Raw genomic sequence first — 13,810 nt, 5'->3', positions numbered from 1 at the left:
CTTAGCTTTTCTTTGTTTCTTGGCCATCACATTATTGAAAAGTGTTGGCCAATTATTTTGTCAAATGTCTCTTATGATTTGATTCAGTTACTGCATTTTTTGCAGGAATACTACAGAATGATGTTGTACCCTTCCCAATGCATTATAACTGGAACCCTCTGATACTGGTTTGACTCTGTAGTGATGATATTTTGGTCACTTGGTTAAGGTTGTCTTGACAGTAATTTGTGGGGAGATATTTTGAGAATATATGTCATCAAATTTTCACTATTAGTTTTAGCCTCTATTTCTGATTCTTGCCTTGATTTTTTTTAAACTTAATTATAACAGTGATTGCAAAATGGTAATTTTTTTTTTTTGGTCATTTCATCTACATTAATTAGTTGGCATTCTATAGTAAAGAAGAGCTTTCTTCCTTACCGTGTATATTTTATTTAATTCAATATGGATTTTATGGCCAGGCGCGGTGGCGCATGCCTATAATCCCAGCACTTTGGGAGGCTGAGGTGGACTTAGCACCCGAGGTCAGGGGTTCAAGACCAGCCTAGTCAACATGGTGAAACCCTGTCTCTACTAAAAATTAAAAAAATTAGCCGGGTGTGGTGGCAGGCGCCTATAATCCCAGTTGCTTGGGAGTCTGGGGCAGGAGAATCGCTTGAACCTGGGAGGTGGAGGTTGCAATGAGTTGAGATTGTGCCATTGTACTCCAGCCTGGGCAACCAAGAATGGATGTTCATCTCAAAGAATAAATACATGGATTTTGTTCAGTGGATTATAATTTGTTTCTATCATAATTTATTTCAATATTTATCTTTTCACAGATTAGGCCCCTGCTCTGGGCCTTCAGGCTGGTTCCTGTGTCCATTTGACATGTGCCTATCATTAATTGAGGACTTTTCCTTATGAGATGATGTTCTAGAGGCTCATCTTGTTTTTTTTTTTTTTTTCCCTGCCCAGCCCTGGAATTATTACTCCAGGTATCTGTTACTTTTTGTGTAGAGTATATACAGTATTTTGAAACCAAAAACTGGGAACTAAGTGTGCCAATTAATTACTACTGGGGTGTCATTGCCACCAGGCTTTTTCAATGGACATACCTACAAACACATATACACCCTAGGCTGGGCCCAGGGTCCCTGTGCTGTGTGCAGCCTAGGGACTTGGTGCCCTGTGTCCCAGCCACTCCAGCCGTGGCTGAAAGGGGCCAACATAGAGCTCAGGCTGTGGCTTCAGAGGATGGAAGCCCCAAGCCTTGGCAGCTTCCATGTAGTGTTGAGCCTATGGGTGCACAGAAGTCAAGAATTGAGGTTTGGAAACTTCCGCCTACATTTCAGAAGATGTATAGAAATGCCTGGATGCCGGCCGGGCGCGGTGGCTCAAGCCTGTAATCCCAGCACTTTGGGAGGCCGAGATGGGCGGATCACAAGGTCAGGAGATCGAGACCATCCTGGCTAACACGGTGAAACCCCGTCTCTACTAAAAAATACAAAAAACTAGCCGGGCGACGTGGCGGGCGCCTGTAGTCCCAGCTACTCAGCAGGCTGAGGCAGGAGAATAGCGTAAACCCAGGAGGCGGAGCTTGCAGTGAGCTGAGATCCGGTCGCTGCACTCCAGCCTGGGCGGCAGAGCGAGACTCCGTCTCAAAAAAAAAATTAAAAAAATAAAAAATAAAATAAATAAAAAAGAAATGCCTGGATACCTAGGCAAAAGTTTGCTGCAGGGGCGGAACTCTCATGGAGAACCTCTGCTGGGGCAGTACAGAAGGGAAATGTGGAGTTGGAGCCCCCACACAGAGTCCCTACTGGGGGCCCTGCCTAGTGGAGCTGTGAGAAGAGGGCTGTCATCCTCCAGACCCCAGAGTGGTAGATCTACAGACAGGTTACACTGCGCACCTGGAAAAGTCTCAGACACTCAATGCCAGCCCGTGAAAGCAGCCAGGAGGGAGGCTGTACCCTGCAAAGCCACAGGGATGGAGCTGCCCAAGACCATGGGAAACGCACCCATTGCATCAGCATGACCAGCATGTGAGATCTGGAGACAGAGAAGATCATTTTGGAGCTTTAAAATTTGACTGCCCCACTGGATTTTGGACTTTCATGGGCCGTGTAACCCCTTTGTTTTGGCCAAGTTCTCCCATGTGGAATGGCTGTATTTATCCAATACCTGTACCCCCATTGTATCTAGGAAGTAACTAGCTTGCTTTTGATTTTACAGCCTCATAGGCAGAAGGGACTTGCCTTGTCTCAGATGGGACTTCGGACTGTGGACTTTTGGGTTAATGCTGAAATTAGTTAAGACTTTGGGGGACTGTTGGGAAGGCACGATTGGTTTTGAAATGTGAGGACATGAGATTTGGAGGGGCTAGGGCAGAATGATATGGTTTGGCTGTGTCCCCACCCAAATCTCGAATTGTATCCCCCAGAATTCCTGTGTGTTGTGGGAGGAGCCCGGGGGAGGTAATTGAATCATGGGGGCTGGTCTTTCTTGTGCTAATCTTCTGATAGTGAATAAGTTCATGAGATCTGATGGGTTTATCACAGGTTTCCACTTTTACTTCTTCCACATTGTCTCTTGCCATGGCCATGATTCTGAGGCCTCCCCAGCCATGTGGAACTGTAAGTCCAGTTAAACCTCTTTTTCTTCCCAGTCTCTGGTATGTCTTTATCAGCAGCATGAAAACAGACTAATACAGATAGGGAGTTCCTATTTGGGGTTGAACAGATTAAGAATATCCCATATTATGAAAATCTAATGTAAATAAAGGAATGCTTATGCTTATTCTCATTAAAATATGGTTCATATTTAATGTTTTTTGTTTGTTTGTTTTTGAGACAGAGTCTCGCTCAGTCGCCCAGGCTGGAGTGCAATGGCCGGATCTCGGCTCACTGCAACCTCCGCCTCCCAGATTCAAACGATTCTCCTGCCTCAGCCTCCCGCGTAACTGGGATTACAGGCGCCTGCCAGCCACTATGTCCAGCTAATTTTTGTATTTTTAGTAAAGACAGGGTTTCACCATGTTAGGCTGGTCTCAAACTCCTGACCTAAGGTGATCCGCCTGCCTCGGCCTCCCAAAGTGCTGGGATTACAGGCGTGAGCCACTGTGCCCAGCCTGGTTCATCATTCTGTAAAAGGAATTCTTTTACAGAATTAATTTTTTAGCCTAGGAATTCTTTCATCTAGGCTGAAGTGCAGTGGCGTGATCTCGGCTCACTGCAAGCTCTGCTTCTGAGGTTCATGCCGTTCTCCTGCCTCAGCCTCCTGAGTAGCTGGGACTATAGGCGGCCGCCACCATGCCGGGCTAATTTTTTGCATTTTTAGTAGAGACGAGGTTTCATCGTGTTAGCCAGGATGATCTCCATCTCCTGACCTTGTGATCCGCCCACCTCGGCCTCCCAAAGTGCTGGGATTACAGGCATGAGCTACCGTGCCTGGCCAGGAATTCTTTTTCTAAGGGGTTCGTTTAAGTGCCTGATAAATACAACATAAACAAAATTGCCTTTGAATTTGATTAATAGCTCTTAGGCATTACAATCTCTACCAACTGTTAAAATAGTTCTAGTTTGTTTTTATGCTTCATTATATGATCTTAAATTACTTCACAGTTAATGTAGATGATAATGAAGTGGATGTGTTAGTTATATCCTGGGTTGTCAGAAATGAAGGCTTAACTCAAAGAGATGGCATAAGTGTGTAAATCATCTTCCTCAGTGCTTCTCTGTCATCTGGGTATGGAAGAATTTACCATGACTGGCCCAAGAATAGCATACCTTTCTATTAGGAAGGTTTGCTTCCATGTGGCAATTTTACAAAACTGAGTTCCAGGTGTCAGCTCACTCTTGAGAACCAGGCCATCCATGCAAGTTCCCTGGTAGCTAGTTAACTCACGCTTGCTTCTATGAAGCCTCTGAAGAGCATAGCACATTACTTCCTTCTTAGTCCCTTTCAACAGGTAGGAGACCGTAACTTCATTTAAATTTGCTTCATGCACTGGTCTACAAAAGGAACTTTGTTGCTAGAGAATTTGTTAAGATATCTTGCATCTGTCGTCCCAGCTACTCAGGGAGGCTGAGGCAGGAGGACTGCTTGAGCCCAGAAGGTCAAGGCTGCAGTAAGCCCTGTTCTCTCTCCTGCAGTTAGTATTAATGTTCTTTTAAGTTATGGAATTTTTTTTTTTTGTTTTTTTTTTTTTTTTTCTGCATAATGCTTAGCTTGATGCTGTGTACGCAGAGTATTTTCGAAGGTTTGGATCCTAAGTAGAACCTTTCTGTAGGCCCTTTCTGTTGAGGGTCACTAATCTACAGAGGAAACTTCAGTGATGGATATATAAAAAGCAACTTCTGCCTTTTTTTTTTTTTTTTTTTTAACTCATCTACCTTATAAATTGAGAGCAAAAGCTATAAAATTATCCTTATTTTTTAAAGAGATTAGGTCTCGCCATGTGGCCCAGGCTGGTCTCAAACTCCTGGGCTCAAGCAGTCTGCCCACCTTGACCTTCCAGAGTGCTAGGATTACAGGCGTGAGCCACCATGCCTGGCCATGCAAATTCATTTTTAAAACTTCCCAGACTGTTTATTAAATTCCCAGTTTCCATTTGGCAATTTATAAATAATAGCACTTCATTCACAGCAGAACTAAAGGTCCTGTTTTAAAATAAGTGTAGTTGTAGGTCATGACAGAAAGAAACCAAACATACCAGGTACTGCCCCATCTGATAAGTGATTAATCCCCTACAGTTATCTTTCCATTTTACATTATGAGTTGTCCTACTTCTTTCCTTTTCCTTCTCTGCTCTTCCTCCTTTTGATGAGTCCTCTTCCTCTTTTTGTGCCTTACTAAATTTAACATTTTTTTTTCTTATTGTTTCTCTGGTTTGATTTAGATTTCCTTCCTCTTGCTTTTATTTTGCAGCAGTTGTAACTTGCACAGTTGGGGGTACTCCTTGAACATGGAAGTCTTCGTCTCCCTCCTGCCCCTTTCTCTAGTGCATGTTTTTCTTTAGAATTATTTTTTCAGGTTAGAACAGCATAGGAGGTGTTCCTAAAACCATTTTTGTGAGAAAGTTACTGAAACATAACAGGAAATAAAGAACTAAAATTTATTTGTAAGTGAATAACTGTGAGAGGAAGCATGAGACTATGGTAATGGAAGAGGAGTAATTGGGGTGTGTTAATGATGGATCCTCATGGTACCTAATTTCCTTACGGTTTTAAGGAGTACTCATTCTAGTACTCATTTAAGGAGTCCACATTTACCTTTAACAAAATTTTACACAAAATGGCATTACTTATTGTCTTGTAAGAGCTCCCAGTAATTATTAAACAACATAGTTGTTTATACTTTGTTAAACTTAAGTGGGTATAAGCAATACCCTGGGTAACTTGTTGAAAATACCCCATCCTCTTCACATCAGTAGATCTTGAGTGGGCCATTTAAAAACTGACTTTAAAAGATGCACCCCAGGTAATTTTGATGCAGGTCATCAACAAACCACAATTGGAATAACATTGCCCTACGGGATACAAAGTCCAAAGTTTTTGGTATGGCTTAGGATTTTGCCCCTTCTTCCTCTCTAGCCTCATTTTCCATGAGTCTACACCACCCATCCTATGCTTCAGAAATGCTAAGTCACTTGAGTTCTAACATGTTGTTCTCACGTCTCTATACCCTTGTATGGTTTCACCATGTTGGCCAGACTGGTCTTGAACTCCTGGCCTCAGGTGATCTGCCTGCCTCAGCCTCCCGAAGTGCTGGGATTACAGGCGTGCAAAAACTCTTATACACAGTTATGTTCTCTGATAAAATGCCATTTCTGCCCCTGACCCTTTAACTTCTATGCTTAAGAATCCAGTTGTTGGCAGGGTGCAGTGACTCACATCTGTAATCCCAGCACTTTGGGAGGCCGAGGCCAGAGGATTGCCTGAGCTTAGGAGTTCAAGATCAGGCCAAGGCAACCTGGCGAAATTCCATCTCTACAAAAAAGTACAAAGGATTAGCCAGGTGTGGTTGTGCATGCCTGTAGTCCCAGCTGCTTGGGGGGCTGAGGACAGGAGAATTGCCTGAGCCTGGGAGGTCCAGGCTTCAGTGAGATGTGTTAGTGCCACTATACTCCAGCCTGGGTGACCCCATCATTTGAAAAAAAAAAAAAATGAGAATCCAGTTGCTTCGGGCAAAAAAAATAGGCTTGGCTTTCAAGGTCCCACTGTAGTTCTCTTTGAGTCAATCTCATGACATTCTCACAAATACACACCTTGTCTTTTGCCCTTTATAATTGCCCTATATGTAATATATTTAACCAAATTTTAAAGCCCTAATCTAAGCTCAACCTTCTTGATAATCACTGTTTTGTTTTACAATGAGGATATTGAATAGTAAACCAAAATATCTCCTGAGAGGAAGGTTACTAGGGAAAATAGGCTTGAATAAATAACTTCATGGAAAATTTAGCAGGAATAATATTGTTTCATACTAAAGAATACTGAAATATATAGCTTCATTATGCGTAGTGGAGCTTACTATATACAGGTTTTAACCTGTAATAATTGGGCACAATTATTTACTGTTATTGGTAAAATGAAAACAACCAGTGTATAAGAAGGAGTAGATCATTCTTCAGTTATTCTGTTTTGCATGAATAAACTACATGTAAATGAGTTTAAAAATATTAGTTAAATCATTGTTAGCTGTATTCTGTGATTTTTCTGTAATAAATATGGTTTCAAAATAATAGATTAAACCAAGCCTTCTTATCAGCTGAGTCTTAACCTTTCCTCATAGTTTTCGTAGTTGGATGATTGCTAGACATCACTACTCTATCTTCAAAACAGAATCCACCTCTTCCCCCAACTTGCTTCTCACTAGTCTTAGTCGATGTTATCACCGCAACTTACTAAAACCAGAAATCTAGGCATTATCCTTGATTACTCTTTTCTTTGCCCCCCTCCCCCCATTTAGTTTTCCATTAAGTTCTTTTGACTTTACTGCAGAAAAATATCCTGAGTTTGGCACATTACTTCATTTCATCTCAGGGAGAGACAATATTATACAATAGTTAAGAACCTGGGTAGTAGTGGTAACTGTCTTAAGTTTGAATTCTGGCTCTGCAGCCATGACAAACTATGTACCTTCTCAGTTTCATCAGTAAATGGCTTAATAGTACCTACTTTATAGGGTTATTATAAGGGTTAAATGAATTAATACATGTACTACACTTGGAATAATGCCTTATCCATATTTATTCAATAAGTATTAGCTATCATCATCATCATCGTCTGTATCTCCGTTGTTCATCTCTATCAACTTAGTTGAGGTCTTTATCATTTCTCAACAGGGCCATTGCAGTAGTCATCTTGGTCTCGTCTAGTTCTTTCCATCCTTACGGTCTTTTCACCAAAAGCAATTTGAGTGATCTTTTTAAAAAGCATTAATGCCATTATACCAAGACCCTGCTTATATATAAAGAAGGGACTTAGAATAAAACCCTAACAGTTTACTAAGCTTACTAGGTCATAGATGCTCTATTCCCTGTCTGCCTCTCGACTTCAGATTCTACTACTCTTTTACTAGGTCTCTGGGCTCCAACCATAGTAAAGTCTTTCCTTGCATTGAATACACATGGCTTATTCCTACCTTAGTCTTTGGTTGTTTTCTCTGCTTATTCTTCCCTAGATTTCTATAGCTGACTCTCTTTCATTCTTCATGCCAATAGATGAAGGATTCACTAGGAAAGGGACTTTATCTCACTTGTTTCACTGCTTTATTCTTGGTTCCTAGAATAGGGCCTGGCCTGTGGTAACTACTCAGTAAATATTTGTTGAATGAATAAAAGTTGTGGGGTTTTTTTGTGTCGTTTTCTGTTTTGTTTTAGCATACCCTTCTCAAGCTCATGTATGAACATGGTGGCTGCTAAAAGCACCTCTTTGGAAGGGAGTTCGTCCTTTATTATATTGATTTTTTTGTGTGTAGATTTTGGCCATGCTAGCTCTTTAGAGAACTTTCAAAAAATGTGCATCATATTTAACTATATGTGTGTGTTTGTATGTTAGGTATTCATTTGGCAGATATTTAATGACACCTGCTATAAGCCAGGCACCATTCCAAGTATTGTAGATACAGAAGGCAACCAAAGTCCTTGCTCTCCTCTGGAGCATTCCTTCTAGTGGAAGAAGAGATATGGTGGGACAGATGGTGATCGGTGCTGTGAAGAAAAATAAAACCAAATGAGACTGGAAGTGTCAAGGAAGGTGGGCTCTTTTGGTAGAATGGTCATTTAAGCAGACTTAAATGAGTGAGCCATGCTGCTATCTGGAGGAGAGAGTTCCAGTCAAAGGATCTGGCATTGAAAATGCTGGATGTTTGGAGCAAGTCTTTGTTCCAAGGATCAGCAAGCAGTACAGTGTTGCTGGAAGTGGGAGGAGGGAAAGGGGAGGGTGGTAAGAGAGGTCCCTGAAGGTTAGGATTGGACAGGCCATTGTCAGTCTGTGAATGACTTTGGATTTTATTCTATCTTTAGTACATCTGTGCTTTGGGGAGTAAACTTTATTTGTAGTAGGGTACATTTACTCTTTCAGGACATAGTTTCCCTTATGTATAATGGAGCACGGAATTTAAGTGAAACCTCAGTATATTCCCCCCAAAGTACCTAATACTATAATCATAGAATAATTTAATAGGATTTGTTATAGTATGCATTATAGTTTCCTTGGGTCTATTTGGATACCATTAAGGAAGAGCATTATGTTAGAAGCTATCTATTTTTAAATTCACTTTTTTTTTTTTTTTTTGATAAGTTTTTTTCTTTCATTTTTCTTCCCTTTGATTGGAAGGACAGTTGACTGTTAGATTATTTTCTGATGTCATTGTTTCTAGTAGGGGCATTATGTTTGGAAAATTCAGGTTTAGACTTGTGATTCATTTGGCGATATATAGCAATTATAATACAAACGATTTTTAGAATGGGTAGGGTGTGGATCAAGGAATTGGCAAGCAGGAATGCATTTCCCTACTAGATTTGCTGACCTAAGATGATGCCGAGCCTATAAGCAAATGTCTGAGGGCACCTTATTTGATGTGTATGGTTAATGGAAATTATGCTGTATTGGGGAATTGGAGAATAAGATTCATCAACGTCAGCATTTAGAGAATGGAGAGTGTGTTTTAGATTGTGAATTCTTTAAGAAATGTTATAGGACCTAAGTCCTTTTTGGAAAGTCTCCGAGTAAGTTACTTAAGTTTTTTTTTCTTTGAGATGGGGGTTTCATTCATTGCTCAGGCTGGAGAGCAATGGCACGATCTTGGCTCACTGCAACCTCTGCCTCCTGGGTTTAAGCAATTCTCCTGCCTCGGCCTCCCAGGTTGCTGGTCTTACAGGCGCCCACCACCATGCCTGGCTGATTTTTCTAGAGACAGGGTTTTACCTTCTTGGCCATGCTAGTCTCGAACTCCTGACCTCAGGTGATCTATCCTCCTCGGCCTCCCAAAGTGCTGGGATTACAGGCGTGAGCCACTGCACCCAGCCAGTTTTTTTTTGTTTTGTTTTGTTTTTGTTTTTTTTGTTTTGTTTTTTAACTAGTCCACATAGGGACAAATTGAAAATAGGACAGAATTGGCAAAAGTAACATAAGTGGTTAATGTTCAATAGATACTTCAACTTTCTGTTAATTTTATGTTTCTCTGTCATTGCTGTCGTTGTTCTCTAGTGATATTTTCCTTAAGTCTGCAGTAGTAGTCTAGATAAAAACAAAACTATAAATGAAAAATTTTAAAGGGATTTTTAAAACCCAAATAGCTTGTTTGAATAGTAGGAAAAAACTCAGTTTCAAACACACTAGCTTTGGATGCAGAGTCTGTACAGTCATGTGTCATTTAATGATGAAGATACTTTCTGAGAAATGCTTCATTAAGCAATTTCATTGTTGTGCCAGCATAATAAATCGTACTTACACAAACCTAGGTGGTATAGTCTACTCCACACCTAGGCTATAGAGTATAGCCTATTACTCCTAGGTTACAACCTTTCAGCATGTTACTGTACTGAGCACTATAGACAATTGCAATACAATGGTGTCTAAACTTAGAAAAGGTACAGTAAAAATACTTATGGGACCACCATTGTATAAATAGTCTGTCATTGATCTAAACATCATTATGAGCACATTGACTGTGGTTCTCTTTGGCTCCATTGTAATTTAAATTATTTCTTTATTTTGAACTATTTTATATTTATCTTATAATGTTGTTTTTCTGTTGTTTTATTTTTCCCAGTATGGCATTTTCTTATGGGCAGTTACAGTCTGTTCTCAGAAGTCCAGGATTTAAACCTTTTTTAAAATCATTTTTAAAAATTTGAACTCTTGGTTTAAATGATATCTAATATGGAAGCCCTATCTGTAAGATGCCTGAAATTGGAGGTGTTGTTTGAAACACTGGACCTGGAGTGCTGTCCTCTAAGCCCTTCTCCAAGAACGGAGCTTGCCACCCTTTCTGATTAGCTTTCCTCATTTATAAAATGGGAATGATATAATACCTACCTATCACAATGGTTCATGGAGGGCCATGACTAATGTTCTCTCCCTGTTCTCTTTGATTGTAACTTCCTCTTAGTGTGTGTCATGTTCATACATCACAGATTTTCCTGATGATGAGTCATCTAAATATTCTATCATGTGACCAAATTTTTACTATGGAGAATATAGTCACCATAAACCCAGTGCCTTGCGTATTATTGCCTAAAATACTCATTAAAGTTACTAAAGCTGCTATCTCTGCCAATAGTGACATAATGGTATCTGTTGGACAACAGTGCTGCAGGCCCAGGTTGTTTTAAATGTACTTAAGAAATATAAAATGTAACTAAGAATAAGTATCACTATCTCAAAACAGAATTCCTCCTAAGATATTTTCTGGGTTATTCCAGTGTGTTTAGTTTCAAAGATTAGGGAGTAAAAGCAAGTATGTTCCAGATTATGTTACTTATTAACCCTCTTTATGAAAACTGGCTATTACTGCTCCTTGGTGTTCTCAAACTAGCAACTATTTGAGTAATTAAGTCATCTGGTCAGATGAGGTTTTTCTTTTCTTTTTTTTTTGGAGACGGAGTCTCGCTCTGTCGCCCAGGCTGGAGTGCAGTGGCATGATCTCAGCTCACTGCGAGCTCCGCCTCCCGGGTTCACCCCATTCTCCTGCCTCAGCCTCCCAAGTAGCTGGGACTACAGGCACCTGCCACCACACCTGGCTAATTTTTTTGTATTTTTAGTAGAAACAGGGTTTCACCGTGTTAGCCAAGATGGTCTCGATCCCCTGACCTCGTGATCCGCCCGCCTCAGCCTCCCAAAGTGCTGGGATTACAGGCGTGGGCTGCTGCACCTGGCCGAGGTTTTTCTTTTCACTAACATTTTATGTTTTTCATCGGTAGATGGCTTAATGAACTCTGATACCAAGTTTCTATTGAGATTGACCTATCAATTATGTAGTAATGAATAAAATCTTACAAATAATAGTTACAAATTATAAAAACCAAATCTTTTTAAGAATCAGATTTATGAATTGGGAAATTGGTAGATCTATTTTTCACTTGCCAGGGTAGAATGACCTGGTTTATATATGATTTCAGTGATAAAAGATTAAGAAATGAAAATTATCAGTTTCTGTTAGAGATATATTTATTAGAGATATTGGTTAGCTGTTGTTCTTCCCAGTATTAGGAAAATTAGAAAATTATTTCCCTTAAGTAATTAAAGGAGATATGATCTGATTTTCAGCATCTGAAAACTACGTTCAGTTTAATTTTGCAACATTATTTGACCCTTTCTGCAAAAGTTTGTATAGTGAAATAAGACTGAAAATTTAACTTCATGATACCTTGTCAGATAATTAGATTCTTTATGTTGTCTTCTAATCTTTAAGGATCCCAGATATAATTTTGTGGATTGCTTCTTTGACGATATCAGTCCGTGTGTGCTGCTGCAATAAAATTCCCGAGACTGGGTAATATGTAAAGAACAGAAATTAATTTTCTTATTGTTCTGGAGGCTGGGAAGTACAAGATTAAAGCACTGACATTTGGTGTCTGGTGAGGGCTTGTTGCTGGCTTCCTCCACAGGGAGGCACAAGATGTGCTCTCGCATAGCGGAGAGTAGAAGAACAAGGTAACCCAGTGCTTCATGAAATCTCTTTTATAAAATCCTTAATACCTTTAATAAAGAAGGAGCCTTTATGGCCTAAAGGCCCCATCCCTTAATACTATCACATTGGCAACACTTGAATTTTGGAAGGGACGCATTCATACCCTGGCATATGTATATCAAGCTCGTAAAAATTAGGCGTATCTTTTTTAATGGAATGCCCATGCACTATATAATCTTGGAGGAATTGCTTAAACCAGCTGACAGGCTATATTCCAAATATTGCCTAGATCTACCATAACAAAATTCGTGTTTTAGAAATGTGAGTCAAGAGTATTTAATGTAACATATGGTGATGATATTCATTGTGTCCCTGGGACAGAAGTTGAAGGAAAAGGGATTGTGGTCAAATAATTTAAGAATATGCTGGGTTTTTTTCCAGAAATAACATTTTATCAGATTTTAGTAACTATGATGTTAAGAAACATAAAATACCTACCATAACTTTGTGAACCAGGGGTTATAATCTGCTAACTTGAAAAAAAAAATTTAATTTGTTTCAAGTTCATACTAACATGCCTGCCTGAGTTTAATTTTAATTTTGGAATATGCTGACTGGTTAAGCAAAGCTAATGTTTATTTGAAGATTTCCCGGGGCCTTTAATGTTGTAATATTTATATTTATCAGATTAATCAGTTATTGATCTTACATTGTTTTATGTAATTTTTCTTCCCATCTTCCCTTGCAAAATAATGTGCAAGTTCCATGTCAGATACCACACTATTTTATTTTATTTTTTATTTTATTTTATTTTATTTTTTGAGACGGAGTTTCACTCGTTGCCCAGATGGGAGTGCAGTGGCATGTTCTCGGCTCACTGCAACCTCTGCCTCCCAGGGTCAAGTGAGTCTCCTGGCTCAGCCTCCCAAGTAGCTGGGATTACAGGCAGGCACCACCACGCCCGTCCAATTTTGTATTTTTAGTAGAGATGGTGTTTTGCCATGTTGGCCAGGCTGGTTTCGAACCCCTGACCACAGGTGATCCACCTGCCTTGGCCTCCCAAAGTGCTGCGATTATAGGTGCGAGCCACTGTGCCCGGTCACACTATTTTATTAATGGGAAGAAGGAAAATAATTTCTTCTTTCAAGGGACTTATATTTGAAAAGTCACCACATACAGGATTTGGACCTGGATTTAGAAGTTTTCAATTCTGTTTCCTTCTTGAGTTTTGTTGGAACTGATGAGGAAGTAAGGTAGAGAAAGAAGACAAATGGGATAGAAAGTGAGGGTAGGAAGGTAGAATAGAAACAAAACTAGATTAAGATTTTTGTTTTGTCAAATTTTCTCTTAAATACTTGTTGGACTCAGGTTTTGTGGGATACCTATTGATATCTAAACAGATTTTTACAGAATAAACAGGACAATAACTTCTTCCATTAAAGTCTTCTGAAATGGCTTCCTTTTGGTGTTTGGGTGTCCTAGGATCTAGTAGTGGAGAGAACTATACTACTCTTATGTCCTCTGCTGATTGAAAGGAGTGCTCTGTTAATTTTTTTAGTAATGTTGCGATTCTGGTCATAATTTGATACTGTTGGCTTTTCTTTTACAGTTTCCTAAAAAAATTGAAACTTTATTCTTTGTTTCTACTCACTTGTCAACACTGTCTACATTAATGACTTAAGATTTTCTT

The 13,810-nt window shown here is 39.7% G+C and overlaps 1 protein-coding gene across 5 annotated transcripts in view; it reads left to right on the top strand.

Moving 5' to 3' along the window:
* The window catches only part of LOC105468063 (Ras association (RalGDS/AF-6) and pleckstrin homology domains 1), a 101,538-nt gene that overhangs the window by 30,119 nt on the left and 57,609 nt on the right, over positions 1–13,810 (top strand). The window lies entirely within an intron of this gene.

The sequence above is a fragment of the Macaca nemestrina genome, chromosome 11 (genome assembly GCF_043159975.1).
Source record: "Macaca nemestrina isolate mMacNem1 chromosome 11, mMacNem.hap1, whole genome shotgun sequence".
In the NCBI taxonomy this organism is placed as follows: Eukaryota; Metazoa; Chordata; class Mammalia; order Primates; family Cercopithecidae; genus Macaca; species Macaca nemestrina.
The sequence above is the reverse complement of the archived record's forward strand: the minus strand, read 5'-3'. Positions and strand labels throughout refer to the sequence as shown.